The sequence below is a fragment of the Cetorhinus maximus genome, chromosome 23 (genome assembly GCF_964194155.1).
Source record: "Cetorhinus maximus chromosome 23, sCetMax3.hap1.1, whole genome shotgun sequence".
NCBI lineage: Eukaryota > Metazoa > Chordata > Chondrichthyes > Lamniformes > Cetorhinidae > Cetorhinus > Cetorhinus maximus.
Window position 1 is genome coordinate 29,717,078 of NC_135901.1, and position 12,881 is coordinate 29,729,958.

The 12,881-nt window shown below is 44.0% G+C and overlaps 4 protein-coding genes across 4 annotated transcripts in view; 2 read left to right on the top strand and 2 right to left on the bottom strand.

Moving 5' to 3' along the window:
- LOC144697164 (uncharacterized) overlaps positions 1-4,934 on the bottom strand; it is a 193,567-nt gene extending 188,633 nt beyond the window's left edge. The window contains exon 1 of the mRNA XM_078569019.1: positions 4,890-4,934. The gene's annotated coding sequence lies outside the window, so the exon portion shown is untranslated. The remainder of the gene's footprint in view (positions 1-4,889) is intronic.
- The window catches only part of LOC144696973 (uncharacterized), a 280,733-nt gene that overhangs the window by 240,801 nt on the left and 27,051 nt on the right, over positions 1-12,881 (bottom strand). The gene's annotated exons all lie outside the window — the stretch shown is intronic.
- Positions 1-12,881, top strand: part of LOC144697199 (uncharacterized) — a 243,973-nt gene that overhangs the window by 224,668 nt on the left and 6,424 nt on the right. The gene's annotated exons all lie outside the window — the stretch shown is intronic.
- LOC144697953 (uncharacterized) overlaps positions 1-12,881 on the top strand; it is a 113,597-nt gene that overhangs the window by 25,828 nt on the left and 74,888 nt on the right. The gene's annotated exons all lie outside the window — the stretch shown is intronic.

Consider the following 12,881-nt stretch of genomic DNA (forward strand, 5'->3'; position numbering starts at 1 on the left):
GAACATTTAACCTTCAGGAAAGGCTGGAGCTGCTTTTCTCTAGAAAAGAGAAGACTGAAGGGTGACCTGATGGAAGTCTTTAAGATGATGAAGGGGTTCGATAATCCAATAGGGATTTCATGAGAAACCTCTTTACCCAGTGAGTGGTGAGAATGTGGAACTCGCTACCACAGCGAGTGGTTGAGGTGAATAGCATGAATACATTTAAGAGGAAGCTAGATACATACATGAGGGAGAAAGGAATATAAGGATATGCTGATGGTGGGAGTTGAAGAGGGGTGGGTGGAAGCTCATGTGGACCATAAATACTGACAGAGATCAATTGAGCCGCCTGGCCTGACCCTGTGCTGTAGACTCAATGGAACAGAGACAAATGTATTTATTTTAGATCTATCTGTAGTGGTAGGAAAAACACTATTTACTATCCAGGATAAAATAAATGTACTTTATCAATTTTTGTGGATCATTTCAGTGGAAATGTGCACTCACAGGCTCAAGGAGCATCAGCCCACTGGAAACAAAGTCGTGAGACCGGCCAGTCCAGCAGAAAGAAACCCTCCGACCCTCCCACTTCACCAAGAGTGAGAATGAACATGTTCAGTTCTGGATGTGATTAACAGCAGCAATAACAGCAGAATCCAACCCCTGAAATCATTTGTAAACTCGCTGGTGTCTCAGCAGGTGGAATGACTGAATGAATCCCTTCCAACATTTGGAGCATGTGAAAGGCTTCTCCCCGGTGTGAACTCGCTGGTGAGAAAGCAGGGCGCATGACTGTGTGAATCCCTCCCACACACAGAGCAAGTGAATGGCCTCTCCCCAGTGTGAACTGGCTGGTGTGTCAGCAGGTGGGATAACGGATTAAATGCATTGCCACACTCAGAACAGCTGAATGGCCTCTCCCCAGTGTGAACTCGCTTGTGTTTCTGCAGATTGGACAAATTAGTAAACCCCTTCTCACACTCAGAACAGATGAATGGTCTCCCCGGTGTGAACTCGCTGATGTGTCTGCAAGTTGGATAACCGAGTGAATCCCTTCCCGCACTCAGAGCAGGTGTATGGTCTCTCCCCAGTGTGAACTCACTGGTGCATCAGCAGGGTGGATGAATCACTGAATCCCTTCCCACACTCAGGGCAGGTGAACGGCCTCTACCCGGTGTGACTGCGTCGATGAATCTCCAGCTCAGACGGGGCTTTGAATCCCTTCCCACAGTCCCTACATTTCCATGGTTTCTCCATGGTGCGCATGTCCTTGTGTCTCTCCAGATTCAACAATCAAAGGCAGCTTGATCCACACACAAAACACACATGCAGTCTCTCCCCACTGTGAATGGGGCAATGATTTTACAGCCTGTATGTCTGGTTAAAGCTCTTTCCACAGTCAGTGCACTGAAACACTCTCATTCGGGTGTGTGTGTCTCGGTGCTTTTCCAATCACACTGAGGCTTAAAACCTTTTGAAGCAGACAGAACAGACAAACATTTTCCTGCTCGGTTCAAAGGGCCAATGATATTCAAGACCCAATTAATCAAATGAGTCTGTCAGATCTTGAAGTGAATCTTGTTTTGAGATTTCTGTCTGCAAATCTTCCCCTTCTGATATCTTGTAAAAGGAATTTACAAAAATCATCACTGTCAGTACAGGGTAGAAATTAAGAGACAATTCTAGTTTGTACGGAACATTCTTTCCCCTCTCATTCTCCAAAAGCTGTAAATCTCCATCCCACACACTCTCCCTCCATTCTCACTCTGTTGTACCAAATACACACATTGCCAATTGTCCCTGAAGGTGCCGATTCATGCTGGTTGACAGATCCAGGGTCACTGTTTCCTGTCCTGGACACAGAGACCTGAAAATCTTCAGACAGGCTGCTAACCCAAAAATCTATGTCTATATATATATGTATGTTTACTAATTAACAATACAGAGTGGATGAGGTGAAACTTTAATTCTGCAGCAAGTGTTAATGGCCTGAAACTCACTGCCGATGAGGATGGTGGAAGCAGAGACAATCACTGATTCCAAAATGAAACAGAATGGGGCACCTGAAGGAAATAAACTTGCAGAGGAACTGGGATGGAGAAGGGAATGGGACTGACTGGATTGCTCCTCAGTGACTCAGCATGGACTCGAGTTGCTGAATATAACCTTCCTCTAATATTATGACTCTGGCTGGAAATATATAACTGTAGGTACGATATGATATTATAAACCAGCAAATAAGAATAAATGAAGTTTATAAAGCCTTAAATAATATATGGACAAGGCATCATATAACAACTAGACATATCTCCGTTTTATATTCATTTACTGCCCCCTTAAACGTCAGCAATCTCCTAGTGAAACCACCCCTTTAATTGTGAACATTAGGAAAGAGACAATCCTTTTAGCCAGACAAATAAATGTGTCAAGCTGATGGAGCAAAGGATGTCAATGTCTTTAAGAGAGAGAGAAACCTGGGCCAACCTTTCCGGAGTCTGCACCCTCCCTGGATTCACTTCCTTTCCTTTTAGTTCCTGCAAGTCAACAATTTCCCCCCAGAATGAGAAAAGAAATGGAAAGGGGGAGAAAAGAAAGTGTTTTGCTCACAGATGTTGGACACAGGAGGAAGTTTTAGTCTGTGTGAAGCTCAATCTTCATTCACACAAAGCCCGCGCTCTGATTGGCTGGAGGACCACAGTCCTTCTGGTTATCCAATTCTTCCCATTGGTCAAACCTTCATCATAAAGGGGTGGGCTCTCCACCGCACATGCGCAGTTTCCCCTCTCCCTTGGACATGTGCAGTTCCGGGGCGCCCGCCTGCGCGGCGGAAAGAGCGGTTTCCCCAACGAGGAGTATTGTGGGATCTGCGGCCGCCATTACTCATCCGCAGCCCAGTCTCCAAACTCCTGGGACTGGGCTGGAAAGTGGGGGTGGGGGGGGGCGCAGTGACCCCACCCTGACACAAAGTACATGTGGGTAGTCACTGGATTTGACTGTGAAGCCCCCTTCGCAAAACAGTTTGTTAACTTTACGTGTAAAGATTTAGACACCTGGGTGACAGACTGGGGAGGGCAATTGGTGAGTGTGAAACTGAACTTGTTTAAAAGCAGGAGGAGATAAGTCGGATGAATTAGTTACAATCAATAGAGAGGAGGGAATATCTCAGGCGCAGAGATTTACAGCTCGAGAGGCGGTGGGATAGTGGCATTGTCAGTGGGCTGGTATTTCAGAGACCCCGGGTATTTCTCTGGGGACACGAGTTTGAATGCCACCACGGCAGCTGGCAAAACTTGAATTCAACGAATACCTGGAGTTTAAGGAGACAGTGAAACCATTGCCGATTGTTACAAAAACGCTTCTGATTGCATGAGGAAATCTGCCATCCTTACTCAGTCTGGCCTACATGTGACTCCAGACCCCAGCAATGTGGTTGACTCTTAAATGCCCTCTGAACAAGGGCAATTTGGGATGAGCCACCCACATCCCAGAAACGACTGAGAAAAAGGGAGTGGGATGTTCTATGGCATAATCTTGAACAACTTTATCAAAATCTGTTTCAAAATGCTCATTGGGATCTTGACCTTGAACCTGCAATGGACTATGTCAGAGTTAAAGGCCATACTGGTTTCAATTACATTGAAAATTCAGCACAGAAACAGGCCATTCAGCCCACCCTATCCAAGCCAGTGTTTATACTTTGCTTGAGCCTCCTCCCATTCTTTCTCATCTCACTCTCAGTGAATCCTTCTGTTCATTTCTCCCCCATGTGTTTATCCAGGTTCCCCTTGAATGTACCAGTGTCATTCACCTCCACCACTCGCCACGGTAGCGAGTTCCACATTTTCACCACTCTCAGGTAAAGAAGTTTCTCCTGAACTCCCGATTAGATTTATCAGTCACTACCTTATGTTGGTGGCCTCTAGTTTTGCTCTTCCTCCTACAAGTGGAAACATTCTCTGTGTCTATCAAAACCTTTCAGAATTTAAAAAACTTCCATTAGCCCTGAGCCTTGTCTTTCTAAGAGAGAAGTGACCCAAGCCTATTCATCGTCTCCTGATGTATTAAACCTCTCAGAGTAAAATCTGACGACAAAAATGCTTTGTTCATACCTGAGCTCAGCACAATGAGAGAGCGGGGACAGAGTCACAAGGGAGACTGAGAACAGGAGCTTCACTGAGAATGGCTGGGCTGGGCTCTGATCTGGGAATGAGACCATCGATCAGACTGTTCAGCATAGGGCTCTTGGAGTTGGGGAGCAGTGAGGGAGTTCAAGTGGCAGCCTTCAATAAAGCAACAACCTGTATTTATATAGCACCTTTAACGTAACAAAACGTCCTGCTTCTGTGCTGTATATTCAATGTAATTGAGCCTGGTATTGCCTTTGACTCTGACTTAGTCCATTGCGTGTTCAAGGTCAAGGTCCCAAGGAGCATTTTGGAACAGAATTTGACAAAAGTTGATAAAGTTGTTCAAGATTATATCATAGAACATCCCACTCCCTTTTTCTCATTTGCTTATGGGATATGGGTTGCTCATCCCAAATTGCCCTTGTTCAGAGGGTATTTAAGAGTCAACCGCATTGCTGTGGGTCTGGAGTCACATGTAGGCCAGGCCGGGTAAGGACAGCAGATTTCCTTATGGGATCAGAAGGGTTTTTGCAACAATCGGCAATGGTTTCACTGTCATCATCAAACCTTAAGCTCCAGGTATTTGTTGAATTCAAATTTTGCCAGTTGCCGTAGTGGCGAACCCGGTTCCCCAGAGAATTACCCGGGGTCTCTGGAATATCTGTCCACTGACAATGTCACTATCCCGCCGCCTCTCGAGCTATAAATCTCCCGTCACGGGAGCCCCGCCCCCACCCATTGTTCCCCCTCCACCTCCTCGAGCCAAGGTTTCCAGGCAACTGGCTGACGGCTCCGGCCAGAGCGAGAAGCCGCTCGGGAGAGGGGGAGGCTGCGCATGTGCGGAGGAGAGCCCGCCCCTTCCCTTCATGATGACCAATGGGGAGAGTTGGAGGACCGGACGGGCACTGGTCGTCCAATCAATAAGAGCGCGGGCTTTGTGTGAATTCGGATTGAGCTTCACACAGACTAAAGCTTCCTCCTGTGTCCAACATCTGTGAGTAAAACACTTTCTTTTCTGCCCCTTTCCATTTCTTTTCTCATTCTGGGGTAAATTGTTGACTTGCAGGAACTGAAGGGAAAGGAAGTGAATCCAGGGAGGGTGCAGACTCTGGAAAGGTTGGCCCAGGTCTCTCTCTCTTAAAGACATTGACATCCTTTGCTCCCTCAGCTTGACACATTTATTTGTCTGGCTAAAAGGATGGTCTCTTTCCTACTGTTCACAATTAAAGGGGTGGTTTCCCCAGGACATGGCTGACATTTAAGGGGACAGTAAATTAATATAGAACAGAGATATGTCTAGTGTTGTTATATTGTACATATTAGATATATTATTTATGGTACTGTAATAAGATACATTTATTATTATTTCTAGTCTTGTTTTATAGCACTGTAACTATGTTATAAGTTCCCAGTTCTAGAATCATTATGGCACAGCTGGAATCCATTCGGAAACTTGAGACCATGCCGACTCACTTTAGAGTAACCCAGTCAGTCTGGTGAAGCTTCTCTGAACTGTTTCCAATGCAAGTATATCCCTCCTTAAAGAAGGAGCCCACAACTGTACATAGTACTCGAGGTGTGGTCTCACCGATACCCTGTACAGCTGCAGTAAGACTTCCCTACTTTTATACTCCATCCTCCTTGCAATAAAGGCTGACATTCCAATTGCCTTCCTCATTACTTGCTGCACTGAGAGACTGACTTTTTGTGATTCATGTACAAGGACAACCAGATCCCTCTGTACTGCAGCATTCTGCTGTCTCTCTCCATTTAAATAACATTCTATTTTTCTATTCTCCCTGCCAAGATGGTCAACCTCACATTTTCACACATTATACTCCATCTGCCAATTTTTCCCCCCTCATTAAACCTATCGCTATCCCTCTGTGGACTCTTTGTAAAGTCCTCACAACTTGCTTCCCGACCTATTATATCATCGGCAAATTTGTCTACAATACAGTCAGTTCCTTCATCCAAGTCATTAATATAGATTGTAAATAGTTGGAGCCCCGGTATGATCCGCACAGGACCAAGGAGGCCCAAGGTTAAATATATTCAAGACAGAGATTGATAGGTTTTAGATATTGAAGATATTATGGGTGTTTGGGGATAGTTCAGGAAAATGGCACTGAGGCAGATCAGCCATAGTCTCATTCAATGGCGGAGCAGGCTCGATGAGCCAAATGGCCTACTCCTGCTCATATTTCTTATGATCTCTGTGTCCTGGACAGGGGGTGGTGAGCGTGGATCTGTCGATCAGCATGAACCTTCAGGAGAATTGGGAGGGTGTGTGTTAGGTACAGCAGAGTGAGGATGGAGAGAGAGAGAGTGTGTGTGTTATGGAGATTCACAGCTTTAGTGGAATGAGAGAGGAATGTTCCATAGAAACTGGAATTGTCTGTTCTGAATTTCTATCCTGAACTGACAGTGATGTCTGTTGTGAATTTCTTTTAAAGGAGACTAGAAGGGGAGGATTTGCAGACAGGAATCAAAGGTTAAGATCTCACAGAGTCACTCGATTTATCGGACCGTGAACATGATCAGCTTTTGAATTTAGAAGGAGAAATATTTGTCTGTTTTGTCTGCTTGATAAGATTTTAAGCATAAGTGTGACTGGAAAGGCCCGAGACACATGCACCTGAGTGAGAGTGTTCCAGTACACTGACTGTGGGAAGAGCTTTCACCAGTTACACAGCCTGAAAAAACATCACCATTACAGTGAGGAGAGACATTTTACATGTTCTGTGTGTGGACGAGGCTTCAACTGACTGTCAGACCTGGAGAGACACAAGGACACCCGCACCATGGAGAAACCATGGAAATGTGGAGACTGTGGGAAGGGATTCAAAACCCCATCGAAGCTGGAGACTCATTGACGCAGTCACACCGGAGAGAGACCGTTCACCTGCTTTGAGTGTGGGAAGGGGTTTGCTCGGTTACACCACCTGCAATCACACCACCAGGTTCACACTGGGGAGAGGCCATTCACCTGCTCCGTGTGTGGGAAAGGATTTACTCAGTCATCCCACCCGCAGACACATCATCGAGTTCACAAGTGATTGCAGGGTTTGGATTCTGCTGTTATTGCTGCCGTTAATCACATCCAGGACTGAACCATGTTCATTCTGACAGTTGGTGAAGTGGGAGGGTCGGAGGGTTTCTTTCCGCTGGACTGACCAGTCCCACGACTTTGTCCCCAGTGGCTGGTGCTCTTTGAGCCTTGTTACGAATATCTAGTTTCATATTTCACAAGGATCACAGAATGAAAAGGTGTTTGGAATGTAGAAGGTATTTTGTTTGCCTTTCTGTTTGGAACCCCCCAAATCATGCCATGTTGCCATGGAGATGGGCTGTGCTGGCTAGATGGTTCTTTTGTTTCATTTATCTGGGTGTTTCTCACAGAGGAAAACTATCACAGTTTGAGGGTCAAGTTGGCTGTGGTAAATTGGGAAACTACATGAAAAGTTATGACGGTAGACAAGCAAAAGCTAACATTGAAGGAATTATTACATATTTGCAACAAATATAGATCCCTTTAAGGATCAAAAACCCAACAGGAAAAGTGATGCAACCGTGGCTAACAAGAGAAGTTGAAGATTGAATTTGGTCCTAATAAGGAGTAAGCCTGAGGATTGGAGCATTTTTTAGAATTCAGCAAATGAGGACCAAGAAACTGATAAAGAAAGAGAAAATCGAACTTGAGAGCAAACTGGTGAGAAGCATAAAAAGCGACTGTTAAAGCTTCTATAGGTATGTGAAAAGGAAAAGATTATCAAAGAGAAATGTGGGTCCATTCCAGGCAGAGACAGGAGAATTTATAATGAGGAATAAGGAATTGGCAGAGAAGCTAAACAATGTGTGTCTGTCCTCACAGAGGAAGATACAGAAATCACCCCAAAAATACTAGAGAACCAAGGGACTGGTGAGCATGAAGAACAGATAGAGATTAGTATTGGTAAAAAAGTAGTACGGGAGAAATGAATGGGGTTGAAAGTTGTTAAATCCCCTGGACCTGGTGATCTACATCCCAGAGTGTTGAAGGAGGTGGCTGTAGAGATAGTGGATGCATTGGTGATCATCTACCAAAATTCTATAGATTCTGGAATGGTTCCTGCAAATTGGAAGGTGGCAAATGTCACCCACTATTTAAGGAGGGAGAGAGAACATGAGGAACTACAGACCTATTAACCTGACATCAGTAGTAGGGAAACTGCTAGAATCTATTATAAAGGATGTGATAACAGAGGAACATATGAATTAGGAACAGGAGTAGGCCACTCGGCCCCTTGAGCCTGCTCCACATTCAATACGTTCCTGGCGGATCTGATTGTAACCTCAGCTCCACATTACCACCTACCCCCCAATAACCTTTTACTTCTTGCTTATCAAGAATCTATCTAGCTCTGCTTTAAAATATTCAAAGACTCTGCTTTGAGGAAGAGAGTTCCAAAGGCTCATTATCTTCTAAGAGAAAAATGTTCTCCTCTGTCTTAAAGGGGCGACCCATTACTTTTAAACCGTGACCCCAATTTCCAGATTCTCCCACAAGAGGAAACATTCTCTCCACGTCCACCCTGTCGAGGCCCCTCAGGATCTTATATGTTTCAATCAAGTCACCTCTTACCCTTCTAAACTCCAGCAGATACAAGCCCAGCCTGTCCAAACTTTCCTCATAAGACAACCCGCCCATCCCAGGTATTAGTCCAGTAAACCTTCTCTGAACTGCTTCCAACACATTTACAGCCTTCCTTAAATAAGGAGACCAATACTATACACCGTATTTCAGATATGGTCTTACCAATGCCCTGTATAACTGAAGCATAACCTTCCTACTTCTAATGATAACCTTCTGTGGTTAGCTTTCCTAATTACTTGGTGTACCTGAATAATTAGCTTTTGCAATTCTTGCACAAGGACACCCAAATCCCTCTGCATCTCAGAGCTCTGCAATCTCTCACTGTATGCTTATTTTTTATTCTTCCTGCCAAAGTGGATATGGTCCATTTGCTTGACCTTTCCCTACTCACTTAACCTGTCAATATCCCTTTGTAGCCTCCTTATGTCCTCTTCACAACTTACTTTACTACTTACCTTAGTGTCATCTGCAAATTTAGCAAATTTGGTCCTTTGTCCAATATAAATTGCAAAAAGTTGAGGCCCCAGCACTGATCCCTGTGGCGCACACCACTTGTCACATTTTGCCAATCAGAAAATGGCCCATTTATGCCTGCTCTCTGTTTCCTGTTAGCTGACCAATCTTCTATCCATTCCAATATCTACAGCATTAACTTTTATTTCCTGCAATAACCTTTGATGTGGCACCTTATCAAATGCTTTCTGGAAATCTAAGAATAGTATTCCACTGGTTCCCCTTTAACCACAGCAGATGTTACTTCTTCAAAGAACTCCAATCAGATGGATAAACATGATTTCCCTCTCACAAAGCCATGTTGACTCTCCCTTTGACAGATGTTAAGCTAACTGGCCTGTCGTTTCCAGTTTCCTATCTCCCTCCCTTTTTGAATGAAGGAGTTACATTCACCATTTTCCAATCTAATCTTCCCTGGATCTAGGAAATTTTGGAAAATTAAAACATATGTATCAACTATCTCACTAGCCACTTCTTTTAAGACCTGAGGATGAGGTCCATCAGGACCTGGGTTCTTGTCAGCCTACAGCTCCAACAATTTGCTCAGTACCACTTCTGTGGTGATTGTAATTTTCTTGAATTCATCCTCCTTTCCATTTCCTGATTTACAGCTATTTCTGGGTTGTTAATTGTATCCCCTATAGTGAAGACCGATGCAAAATAACTGTTCAATTCATCTGCCATCTCCTTATTTTCCATTATTAATTCTCCAGACTCACTTTCTATAAGACCAACGATCACTTTGTTAACTCTTTTCTTTTTTAAACATCTATAGAAACACTTAGTATCTGTTTTTCTATTTCCAGCTAGCTTTCTCTCGTACTCTAATTTTTCCCTCCTTATCGATCTTTTAGTCAGTCTTTGCTGTTTTTATATTCTGTCCAGTCTTCTTACCTGCCAGCTCTTTTTGTTTTAAGCTTGATACTATCTTTAACTTTTATAGTTAACCATGGATAGTGCGTCCTCCCTTTGGAATTTTTCTTTCTTGTTGGAATGTATCTATTCTGTATATCCTGAAATATCCCCTTAAATGTCTGCCACTCCATCTCTATTGACACATCCCATAACCTAATTTGTCAGTTTAGTTTAGTTAGCTCTGCTTTCATACCCTCATAACTGCCCTTCTTTAAGTTTAAAATACTAATCTTGGACCCACTCTTCTCTCCCTCAAATTTAAGATAACATTGAATCATATTGTGATTGCTGCTACCTAGGGGTGCCTTCACTGTGTCGTCATTAATTAATCTCATCTCATTGCACAACATTAGGTTTAATCTTGCATGCCCTCTGGCTCCAGTATGTGCTGTTCTAAGAAACTATCCTGAAAATGTTCTATGAACTCCCCATCTAGGCTACCTTGGCCCATCTGATTTTTCCAGTGTATACATAGATTAAAATCCCCCATATTTATCGCTGTAATGTCTGACAAGCTCCCATTATTTCTTCCTTTATATTCCATTCTACCATGTGGTTACTGTTACACAACTCCCACAAGTGACTTCTTGCCTTTATCATTTCTGATCTCTACACAAACTGCTTCTATATCCTGGTATCCTGAGCTTACATCATCCCTCTCTATTACGCTAATGATTAATCATTAATTAACAATGCCACCCCTTCACCTTTTCCAAGCTTCCTGTCCCCACTTAGTGTCATGCATCCTTCAATATCAGTTAGTCTGTTTGTCTCCAAAGTCCAGGGAGGTATTGAAAATGTCAGATTTTGTTAAAGGTTATACTTCAATTGTCTATTTAATTTCCAGATAGAATGATGTTGGGAGTCTGGATAACTAATTGGCATTTCTACCTGGATCCAAGGCCCATGTGATTCACATTGCCATGGAGATGGGCTTTGATTGGGGAAGGATGCATGGGAAGCCATTGTAGGATCGGGTTGTAAAATTCTCCTAAAAGGCTTCTCTGAATTTCACATTCCGATCAGTCTGCCAGGATCTAAAAGAGAGAGAGAGAGAGCTGATAGAGGTGGCAAGTCTCTGTTTCAACACACGCGAATGTGGATGGGACCTTGCGCTCAGATTGAAAAGACCAAATTCACTAGGATTTAAAATGATACCGAAAGATTCGCCTTGCTTGAGTTAGAGGGAGAACCCAGGAGAACCTTCACTGTGAAAGACAGTTCTGGGGTTGAAGGTTGCCAGACTGGGAAAGGTAAAGAATGGAAGTAAACCCTCAGGAGCAAAGAATCACTTTGGACAGGTTCCAGGATAATTGAGTGTCTCCTTCAGGAACAGAGTAAAGTTTAACCATGGAGTGGGATTTTTGATTATGTTAAAATTAAAAGAGTAAAGTTCTGTTTCTGTTTGATAGTTTAAGGTATACGTTGCCCACAAAAATGGTGTTTAGCCAATGTTGCTTCTAGTTTGTTTATTGCAGTAAAAGTCATAAAACTTGATGTCTTGTTTTGTGATCATTTAATTTGTTCACTGGCAATTTGAATTTCTTTTTACAATTTACCGGTCTTTACAGAGATCCTAATACTTGGTTTAGAGCCACAAGTTTCAACTTCCCATTTGAGCCTCCAGCAGCTTTCTGTCTCTCTATTTCTTGTGCCAATGACAGCCAGGCTACGGAGCTGAGAGCTTAATTTAGCTGAGAATAACGGGGGCCTGCAACCCAGTTAGGAAACTGCCATGGTCATCGCACTAATAGAGAGACAGGAAAGTGCTGGAGGATTGACTGGGAAATGGGCCTCCAACCAATCGGGGCACGGAACGGGGCGACTGGGGCTGAAGGTGACCCAACCCCCAGGGTTCAGTGTCCCTGTGTCCAAAGCGGGGAGTCACGGGAACAGGGTATAGAGGAGCCAAAGAGAAACCATTTGAGTCCAGAACATTGTGCACATCCTTTTACTCTGGTTGTCTTTGAGGGAGAGTGTTACCCACTGAGCCATGGCTGACAGTATAGAAAATACTAAGTTAGAAATGGAAAGCTACACTTTGCCTCCAGTGTCTAAATTACATAATAACAACCCCAGGAGACATAACAAGTGTTTGACTGACAAATGTTGAAGTGTTGGTTCAGAGCCACAAGTTTCCACTTCCCATTTGTGCCTCCAGCACCTTTCTGTCTCTCTATTGCTCATGTCAATGACAGCCAGGCGACGGAGCTGAGGGCTGAATTTAGCTGAGAATAACGGGGCCTGCGCCCCAGTTGGGAAACTGCCATGGGCGTCGCACTGATGGAGAGACAGGAAGGTGCTGGAGGACTGACTGGGAAATGGGCCTCCAACGAATCAGAGCACAGGAGGGGGTGAATGTGGCTGATGGTGACCGGACCCCCGGGGTTCAGTGACCCTGTGTCCAAAGCGGGGAGTCATGGGAACAGGTTACAGAGGAGCCGAAGAGAAACCATTTGGGTCCAAAACATTGTGCACGTCCTTTTACTCTAGTTGTCTCTGATCCTCAAGTAATTTTCTGCTTTGTTTTAACCATGTTTTGTTTCATTAATAAACACTTCTATCAGTAAAAACATTTGATTTTTCTGGACTCTTCATGATTAGATATCTGCACTTTAGGGAAAGTGGGTGAGAGGGGTTGGCAGGCTCTTTAACAGAAAGTGAGTCCCTCTAAGGTAATTGGCAAAGGAGCCAGAGGGGGAGATGAG